The sequence below is a fragment of the Coturnix japonica genome, unplaced genomic scaffold (genome assembly GCF_054131305.1).
Source record: "Coturnix japonica strain WE unplaced genomic scaffold, WE-NBRP24 Scf051, whole genome shotgun sequence".
Lineage (NCBI taxonomy): Eukaryota > Metazoa > Chordata > Aves > Galliformes > Phasianidae > Coturnix > Coturnix japonica.
The window spans coordinates 1297087-1308178 of NW_028188954.1; positions in this window are offsets into that span (position 1 = coordinate 1297087).

Consider the following 11092-nt stretch of genomic DNA (forward strand, 5'->3'; position numbering starts at 1 on the left):
GAATCTACTGCGGCGACGTCTCAACTCGGAATCCACTGCGGCTACGTCTCAACTCGGAATCTACTGCGGCGACGTCTCAACTCGGAATCTACTGCGGCTACGTCTCAACTCGGAATCTACTGCGGCTACGTCTCAACTCGGAAACCTCTGCGGCTACGTCTCAACTCGGAATCTACTGCGGCTACGTCTCAACTCGGAATCCACTGCGGCTACGTCTCAACACTGAATCTACTGCGGCAACGTCTCAACTCGGAATCTACTGCGGCGACGTCTCAACTCGGAATCTACTGCGGCTACGTCTCAACTCGGAGTCCACTACGGCTACGTCTCAACACTGAATCTACTGCGGCAACGTCTCAACTCGGAATCTACTGCGGCTACGTCTCATCTCGGAATCTACTGCGGCAACGTCTCAACTCGGAATCTACTGCGGCTACGTCTCAACTCGGAATCCACTGCGGCTACGTCTCAACTCGGAATCTACTGCGGCGACGTCTCAACTCGGAATCTACTGCGGCTACGTCTCAACTCGGAATCTACTGCGGCTACGTCTCAACTCGGAATCCTCTGCGGCTACGTCTCAACTCGGAATCTACTGCGGCGACGTCTCAACTCGGAATCCACTACGGCTACGTCTCAACTCGGAGTCCACTGCGGCTACGTCTCAACTCGGAATCTACTGCGGCTACGTCTCAACTCGGAATCCACTGCGGCTACGTCTCAACTCGGAATCTACTGCGGCGATGTCTCAACTAGGAATCTACTGCGGCGACGTCTCAACTCGGAATCTACTTCGGCTACGTCTCAACTCGGAGTCCACTGCGGCTACGTCTCAACACTGAATCTACTGCGGCGACGTCTCAACTCGGAATCTACTGCGGCTACGTCTCAACTCGGAATCTACTGCGGCAACGTCTCAACTCGGAATCTACTGCAGCTACGTCTCAACTCGGAATCTACTGCGGCTACGTCTCAACTCGGAATCTACTGCGGCGACGTCTCAACTCGGAATCTACTGCGGCTACGTCTCAACTCGGAGTCCACTGCGGCGACGTCTCAACTCGGAATCCACTGCGGCTACGTCACAACTCGGAATCTACTGCGGCTACGTCTCAACTCGGAATCCACTGCGGCTACGTCTGAACTCGGAATCTACTGCGGCTACGTCTCAACTCGGAATCAACTGCGGCTACGTCTCAACTCGGAATCTACTGCGGCTACGTCTCAACTCGGAATCCACTGCGGCTACGTCTCAACTCGGAATCTACTGCGGCTACGTGTCAACTCGGAATCCACTGCGGCTACGTCTCAACTCGGAATCTACTGCGGCTACGTCTCAACTCGGAATCTACTGCGGCGACGTCTCAACTCGGAATCTACTGCGGCTACGTCTCAACTCGGAATCCTCTGCGGCTACGTCTCAACTCGGAATCTACTGCGGCGACGTCTCAACTCGGAATCCACTGCGGCTACGTCTAAACTCGGAATCTACTGCGGCTACGTCTCAACTCGGAATCTACTGCGGCTACGTCTCAACTCGGAATCTACTGCGGCGACGTCTCAACTCGGAATCCACTGCGGCTACGTCTCAACTCGGAATCTACTGCGGCGACGTCTCAACTCGGAATCTACTGCGGCTACGTCTCAACTCGGAATCTACTGCGGCTACGTCTCAACTCGGAAACCTCTGCGGCTACGTCTCAACTCGGAATCTACTGCGGCTACGTCTCAACTCGGAATCCACTGCGGCTACGTCTCAACACTGAATCTACTGCGGCAACGTCTCAACTTGGAATCTACTGCGGCGACGTCTCAACTCGGAATCTACTGCGGCTACGTCTCAACTCGGAGTCCACTGCGGCTACGTCTCAACACTGAATCTACTGCGGCAACGTCTCAACTCGGAATCTACTGCGGCTACGTCTCATCTCGGAATCTACTGCGGCAACGTCTCAACTCGGAATCTACTGCGGCTACGTCTCAACTCGGAATCTACTGCGGCTACGTTTCAACTCGGAGTCCACTGCGGCGACGTCTCAACTCGGAATCTACTGCGGCTACGTCTCAACTCGGAGTCCACTGCGGCGACGTCTCAACTCGGAATCCACTGCGGCTACGTCTCAACTCGGAATCTACTGCGGCTACGTCTCAACTCGGAATCCACTGCGGCTACGTCTCAACTCGGAATCTACTGCGGCTACGTCTCAACTCGGAATCTACTGCGGCAACGTCTCAACTCGGAATCTACTGCAGCTACGTCTCAACTCGGAATCTACTGCGGCTACGTCTCAACTCGGAATCTACTGCGGCGACGTCTCAACTCGGAATCTACTGCGGCTACGTCTCAACTCGGAGTCCACTGCGGCGACGTCTCAACTCGGAATCCACTGCGGCTACGTCACAACTCGGAATCTACTGCGGCTACGTCTCAACTCGGAATCCACTGCGGCTACGTCTGAACTCGGAATCTACTGCGGCTACGTCTCAACTCGGAATCAACTGCGGCTACGTCTCAACTCGGAATCTACTTCGGCTACGTCTCAACTCGGAATCCACTGCGGCTACGTCTCAACTCGGAATCTACTGCGGCTACGTGTCAACTCGGAATCCACTGCGGCTACGTCTCAACTCGGAATCTACTGCGGCTACGTCTCAACTCGGAATCCACTGCGGCTACGTCTCAACTCGGAATCTACTGCGGCGACGTCTCAACTCGGAATCTACTGCGGCTACGTCTCAACTCGGAATCCTCTGCGGCTACGTCTCAATTCGGAATCTACTGCGGCGACGTCTCAACTCGGAATCCACTGCGGCTACGTCTAAACTCGGAATCTACTGCGGCTACGTCTCAACTCGGAATCTACTGCGGCTACGTCTCAACTCGGAATCTACTGCGGCGACGTCTCAACTCGGAATCCACTGCGGCTACGTCTCAACTCGGAATCTACTGCGGCGACGTCTCAACTCGGAATCTACTGCGGCTACGTCTCAACTCGGAATCTACTGCGGCTACGTCTCAACTCGGAAACCTCTGCGGCTACGTCTCAACTCGGAATCTACTGCAGCTACGTCTCAACTCGGAATCCACTGCGGCTACGTCTCAACACTGAATCTACTGCGGCAACGTCTCAACTCGGAATCTACTGCGGCGACGTCTCAACTCGGAATCTACTGCGGCTACGTCTCAACTCGGAGTCCACTGCGGCTACGTCTCAACACTGAATCTACTGCGGCAACGTCTCAACTCGGAATCTACTGCGGCTACGTCTCATCTCGGAATCTACTGCGGCAACGTCTCAACTCGGAATCTACTGCGGCTACGTCTCAACTCGGAATCCACTGCGGCTACGTCTCAACTCGGAATCTACTGCGGCGACGTCTCAACTCGGAATCTACTGCGGCTACGTCTCAACTCGGAATCTACTGCGGCTACGTCTCAACTCGGAATCCTCTGCGGCTACGTCTCAACTCGGAATCTACTGCGGCGACGTCTCAACTCGGAATCCACTACGGCTACGTCTCAACTCGGAGTCCACTGCGGCTACGTCTCAACTCGGAATCTACTGCGGCTACGTCTCAACTCGGAATCCACTGCGGCTACGTCTCAACTCGGAATCTACTGCGGCGATGTCTCAACTAGGAATCTACTGCGGCGACGTCTCAACTCGGAATCTACTTCGGCTACGTCTCAACTCGGAGTCCACTGCGGCTACGTCTCAACACTGAATCTACTGCGGCGACGTCTCAACTCGGAATCTACTGCGGCTACGTCTCAACTCGGAATCTACTGCGGCAACGTCTCAACTCGGAATCTACTGCAGCTACGTCTCAACTCGGAATCTACTGCGGCGACGTCTCAACTCGGAATCTACTGCGGCTACGTCTCAACTCGGAATCTACTGCGGCGACGTCTCAACTCGGAATCCACTGCGGCTACGTCTCAACTCGGAATCTACTGCGGCTACGTCTCAACTCGGAATCTACTGCGGCTACGTCTCAACTCGGAATCCACTGCGGCTACGTCTCAACTCGGAATCTACTGCGGCTACGTCTCAACTCGGAATCTACTGCGGCAACGTCTCAACTCGGAATCTACTGCAGCTACGTCTCAACTCGGAATCTACTGCGGCTACGTCTCAACTCGGAATCTACTGCGGCGACGTCTCAACTCGGAATCTACTGCGGCTACGTCTCAACTCGGAGTCCACTGCGGCGACGTCTCAACTCGGAATCCACTGCGGCTACGTCACAACTCGGAATCTACTGCGGCTACGTCTCAACTCGGAATCCACTGCGGCTACGTCTGAACTCGGAATCTACTGCGGCTACGTCTCAACTCGGAATCAACTGCGGCTACGTCTCAACTCGGAATCTACTGCGGCTACGTCTCAACTCGGAATCCACTGCGGCTACGTCTCAACTCGGAATCTACTGCGGCTACGTGTCAACTCGGAATCCACTGCGGCTACGTCTCAACTCGGAATCTACTGCGGCTACGTCTCAACTCGGAATCCACTGCGGCTACGTCTCAACTCGGAATCTACTGCGGCGACGTCTCAACTCGGAATCTACTGCGGCTACGTCTCAACTCGGAATCCTCTGCGGCTACGTCTCAACTCGGAATCTACTGCGGCGACGTCTCAACTCGGAATCCACTGCGGCTACGTCTAAACTCGGAATCTACTGCGGCTACGTCTCAACTCGGAATCTACTGCGGCTACGTCTCAACTCGGAATCTACTGCGGCGACGTCTCAACTCGGAATCCACTGCGGCTACGTCTCAACTCGGAATCTACTGCGGCGACGTCTCAACTCGGAATCTACTGCGGCTACGTCTCAACTCGGAATCTACTGCGGCTACGTCTCAACTCGGAAACCTCTGCGGCTACGTCTCAACTCGGAATCTACTGCGGCTACGTCTCAACTCGGAATCCACTGCGGCTACGTCTCAACACTGAATCTACTGCGGCAACGTCTCAACTCGGAATCTACTGCGGCGACGTCTCAACTCGGAATCTACTGCGGCTACGTCTCAACTCGGAGTCCACTGCGGCTACGTCTCAACACTGAATCTACTGCGGCAACGTCTCAACTCGGAATCTACTGCGGCTAAGTCTCATCTCGGAATCTACTGCGGCAACGTCTCAACTCGGAATCTACTGCGGCTACGTCTCAACTCGGAATCCACTGCGGCTACGTCTCAACTCGGAATCTACTGCGGCGACGTCTCAACTCGGAATCTACTGCGGCTACGTCTCAACTCGGAATCTACTGCGGCTACGTCTCAACTCGGAATCCTCTGCGGCTACGTCTCAACTCGGAATCTACTGCGGCGACGTCTCAACTCGGAATCCACTACGGCTACGTCTCAACTCGGAGTCCACTGCGGCTACGTCTCAACTCGGAATCTACTGCGGCTACGTCTCAACTCGGAATCCACTGCGGCTACGTCTCAACTCGGAATCTACTGCGGCGATGTCTCAACTAGGAATCTACTGCGGCGACGTCTCAACTCGGAATCTACTTCGGCTACGTCTCAACTCGGAGTCCACTGCGGCTACGTCTCAACACTGAATCTACTGCGGCGACGTCTCAACTCGGAATCTACTGCGGCTACGTCTCAACTCGGAATCTACTGCGGCAACGTCTCAACTCGGAATCTACTGCAGCTACGTCTCAACTCGGAATCTACTGCGGCTACGTCTCAACTCGGAATCTACTGCGGCGACGTCTCAACTCGGAATCTACTGCGGCTACGTCTCAACTCGGAGTCCACTGCGGCGACGTCTCAACTCGGAATCCACTGCGGCTACGTCACAACTCGGAATCTACTGCGGCTACGTCTCAACTCGGAATCCACTGCGGCTACGTCTGAACTCGGAATCTACTGCGGCTACGTCTCAACTCGGAATCAACTGCGGCTACGTCTCAACTCGGAATCTACTGCGGCTACGTCTCAACTCGGAATCCACTGCGGCTACGTCTCAACTCGGAATCTACTGCGGCTACGTCTCAACTCGGAATCCACTGCGGCTACGTCTCAACTCGGAATCTACTGCGGCTACGTCTCAACTCGGAATCTACTGCGGCAACGTCTCAACTCGGAATCTACTGCAGCTACGTCTCAACTCGGAATCTACTGCGGCTACGTCTCAACTCGGAATCTACTGCGGCGACGTCTCAACTCGGAATCTACTGCGGCTACGTCTCAACTCGGAGTCCACTGCGGCGACGTCTCAACTCGGAATCCACTGCGGCTACGTCACAACTCGGAATCTACTGCGGCTACGTCTCAACTCGGAATCCACTGCGGCTACGTCTGAACTCGGAATCTACTGCGGCTACGTCTCAACTCGGAATCAACTGCGGCTACGTCTCAACTCGGAATCTACTGCGGCTACGTCTCAACTCGGAATCCACTGCGGCTACGTCTCAACTCGGAATCTACTGCGGCTACGTGTCAACTCGGAATCCACTGCGGCTACGTCTCAACTCGGAATCTACTGCGGCTACGTCTCAACTCGGAATCAACTGCGGCTACGTCTCAACTCGGAATCTACTGCGGCGACGTCTCAACTCGGAATCTACTGCGGCTACGTCTCAACTCGGAATCCTCTGCGGCTACGTCTCAACTCGGAATCTACTGCGGCGACGTCTCAACTCGGAATCCACTGCGGCTACGTCTAAACTCGGAATCTACTGCGGCTACGTCTCAACTCGGAATCTACTGCGGCTACGTCTCAACTCGGAATCTACTGCGGCGACGTCTCAACTCGGAATCCACTGCGGCTACGTCTCAACTCGGAATCTACTGCGGCGACGTCTCAACTCGGAATCTACTGCGGCTACGTCTCAACTCGGAATCTACTGCGGCTACGTCTCAACTCGGAAACCTCTGCGGCTACGTCTCAACTCGGAATCTACTGCGGCTACGTCTCAACTCGGAATCCACTGCGGCTACGTCTCAACACTGAATCTACTGCGGCAACGTCTCAACTCGGAATCTACTGCGGCGACGTCTCAACTCGGAATCTACTGCGGCTACGTCTCAACTCGGAGTCCACTGCGGCTACGTCTCAACACTGAATCTACTGCGGCAACGTCTCAACTCGGAATCTACTGCGGCTACGTCTCATCTCGGAATCTACTGCGGCAACGTCTCAACTCGGAATCTACTGCGGCTACGTCTCAACTCGGAATCCACTGCGGCTACGTCTCAACTCGGAATCTACTGCGGCAACGTCTCAACTCGGAATCTACTGCGGCTACGTCTCAACTCGGAATCTACTGCGGCTACGTCTCAACTCGGAATCCTCTGCGGCTACGTCTCAACTCGGAATCTACTGCGGCGACGTCTCAACTCGGAATCCACTACGGCTACGTCTCAACTCGGAGTCCACTGCGGCTACGTCTCAACTCGGAATCTACTGCGGCTACGTCTCAACTCGGAATCCACTGCGGCTACGTCTCAACTCGGAATCTACTGCGGCGATGTCTCAACTAGGAATCTACTGCGGCGACGTCTCAACTCGGAATCTACTTCGGCTACGTCTCAACTCGGAGTCCACTGCGGCTACGTCTCAACACTGAATCTACTGCGGCGACGTCTCAACTCGGAATCTACTGCGGCTACGTCTCAACTCGGAATCTACTGCGGCAACGTCTCAACTCGGAATCTACTGCAGCTACGTCTCAACTCGGAATCTACTGCGGCTACGTCTCAACTCGGAATCTACTGCGGCGACGTCTCAACTCGGAATCTACTGCGGCTACGTCTCAACTCGGAGTCCACTGCGGCGACGTCTCAACTCGGAATCCACTGCGGCTACGTCTCAACTCGGAATCTACTGCGGCTACGTCTCAACTCGGAATCCACTGCGGCTACGTCTGAACTCGGAATCTACTGCGGCTACGTCTCAACTCGGAATCAACTGCGGCTACGTCTCAACTCGGAATCTACTGCGGCTACGTCTCAACTCGGAATCCACTGCGGCTACGTCTCAACTCGGAATCTACTGCGGCTACGTGTCAACTCGGAATCCACTGCGGCTACGTCTCAACTCGGAATCTACTGCGGCTACGTCTCAACTCGGAATCTACTGCGGCGACGTCTCAACTCGGAATCTACTGCGGCTACGTCTCAACTCGGAATCCTCTGCGGCTACGTCTCAACTCGGAATCTACTGCGGCGACGTCTCAACTCGGAATCCACTGCGGCTACGTCTAAACTCGGAATCTACTGCGGCTACGTCTCAACTCGGAATCTACTGCGGCTACGTCTCAACTCGGAATCTACTGCGGCGACGTCTCAACTCGGAATCCACTGCGGCTACGTCTCAACTCGGAATCTACTGCGGCGACGTCTCAACTCGGAATCTACTGCGGCTACGTCTCAACTCGGAATCTACTGCGGCTACGTCTCAACTCGGAAACCTCTGCGGCTACGTCTCAACTCGGAATCTACTGCGGCTACGTCTCAACTCGGAATCCACTGCGGCTACGTCTCAACACTGAATCTACTGCGGCAACGTCTCAACTTGGAATCTACTGCGGCGACGTCTCAACTCGGAATCTACTGCGGCTACGTTTCAACTCGGAGTCCACTGCGGCTACGTCTCAACACTGAATCTACTGCGGCAACGTCTCAACTCGGAATCTACTGCGGCTACGTCTCATCTCGGAATCTACTGCGGCAACGTCTCAACTCGGAATCTACTGCGGCTACGTCTCAACTCGGAATCTACTGCGGCTACGTTTCAACTCGGAGTCCACTGCGGCGACGTCTCAACTCGGAATCTACTGCGGCTACGTCTCAACTCGGAGTCCACTGCGGCGACGTCTCAACTCGGAATCCACTGCGGCTACGTCTCAACTCGGAATCTACTGCGGCTACGTCTCAACTCGGAATCCACTGCGGCTACGTCTCAACTCGGAATCTACTGCGGCTACGTCTCAACTCGGAATCAACTGCGGCTACGTCTCAACTCGGAATCTACTGCGGCTACGTCTCAACTCGGAATCCACTGCGGCTACGTCTCAACTCGGAATCTACTGCGGCTACGTGTCAACTCGGAATCCACTGCGGCTACGTCTCAACTCGGAATCTACTGCGGCGACGTCTCAACTCGGAATCTACTGCGGCTACGTCTCAACTCGGAATCTACTGCGGCTACATCTCAACTCGGAATCCTCTGCGGCTACGTCTCAACTCGGAATCTACTGCGGCGACGTCTCAACTCGGAATCCACTGCGGCTACGTCTCAACTCGGAATCTACTGCGGCTACGTCTCAACTCGGAATCCACTGCGGCTACGTCTCAACTCGGAATCTACTGCGGCGACGTCTCAACTCGGAATCCACTGCGGCTACGTCTCAACTCGGAATCTACTGCGGCGACGTCTCAACTCGGAATCTACTGCGGCTACGTCTCAACTCGGAATCTACTGCGGCTACGTCTCAACTCGGAATCCTCTGCGGCTACGTCTCAACTCGGAATCTACTGCGGCGACGTCTCAACTCGGAATCCACTGCGGCTACGTCTCAACTCGGAGTCCACTGCGGCTACGTCTCAACTCGGAATCTACTGCGGCTACGTCTCAACTCGGAATCCACTGCGGCTACGTCTCAACACTGAATCTACTGCGGCGACGTCTCAACTCGGAATCTACTGCGGCGACGTCTCAACTCGGAATCTACTGCGGCTACGTCTCAACTCGGAGTCCACTGCGGCTACGTCTCAACACTGAATCTACTGCGGCGACGTCTCAACTCGGAATCTACTGCGGCTACGTCTCAACTCGGAATCTACTGCGGCTACGTCTCAACTCGGAATCTACTGCGGCTACGTCTCAACTCGGAATCTACTGCGGCGACGTCTCAACTCAAAATCTACTGCGGCTACGTCTCAACTCGGAGTCCACTGCGGCTACGTCTCAACACTGAATCTACTGCGGCGACGTCTCAACTCGGAATCTACTGCGGCTACGTCTCAACTCGGAATCTACTGCGGCGACGTCTCAACTCGGAATCTACTGCGGCTACGTCTCAACTCGGAGTCCACTGCAGCTACGTCTCAACTCGGAATCTACTGCGGCTACGTCTCAACTCAGAGTCCACTGCAGCTACGTCTCAACTCGGAATCCACTGCGGCTACGTCTCAACTCGGAATCTACTGCGGCGACGTCTCAACTCGGAATCTACTGCGGCTACGTCTCAACTCGGAGTCCACTGCGGCTACGTCTCAACTCGGAATCCACTGCGGCTACGTCTCAACTCGGAGTCCACTGCGGCTACGTCTCAACTCGGAATCTACTGCGGCGACGTCTCAACTCGGAATCCACTGCGGCTACGTCTCAACTCGGAATCTACTGCGGCTACGTCTCAACTCGGAGTCCACTGCGGCTATGTCTCGACTCGGAATCTACTGCTGCGACGTCTCAACTCGGAATCCACGGCGGCTACGTCTCAACACTGAATCTACTGCGGCGACGTCTCAACTCGGAATCTACTGTGGCGACGTCTCAACTCGGAATCTACTGCGGCTACGTCTCAACTCGGAGACCACTGCGGCTACGTCTCAACTCGGAATCCACTGCGGCTACGTCTCAACTCGGAATCTACTGCGGCGACGTCTCAACTCGGAATCTACTGCGGCTACGTCTCAACTCGGAGTCCACTGCGGCTACGTCTCAACTCGGAATCCACTGCGGCTACGTCTCAACTCGGAATCTACTGCGGCTACGTCTCAACTCGGAATCCACTGCGGCTACGTCTCAACTCGGAATCTACTGCGGCGACGTCTCAACTCGGAATCTACTGCGGCTACGTCTCAACTCGGAGTACACTGCGGCTACGTCTCAACTCGGAATCCACTGCGGCTACGTCTCAACTCGGAATCTACTGCGGCGACGTCTCAACTCAGAATCTACTGCGGCTACGTCTCAACTCGGAGTCCACTGCGGCTACATCTCAACTCGGAATCCACTGCCGCTACGTCTCAACTCGGAATCTACTGCGGCGACGTCTCAACTCGGAATCTACTGCGGCTACGTCTCAACTCGGAGTCCACTGCGGCTACGTCTCAACTCGGAAT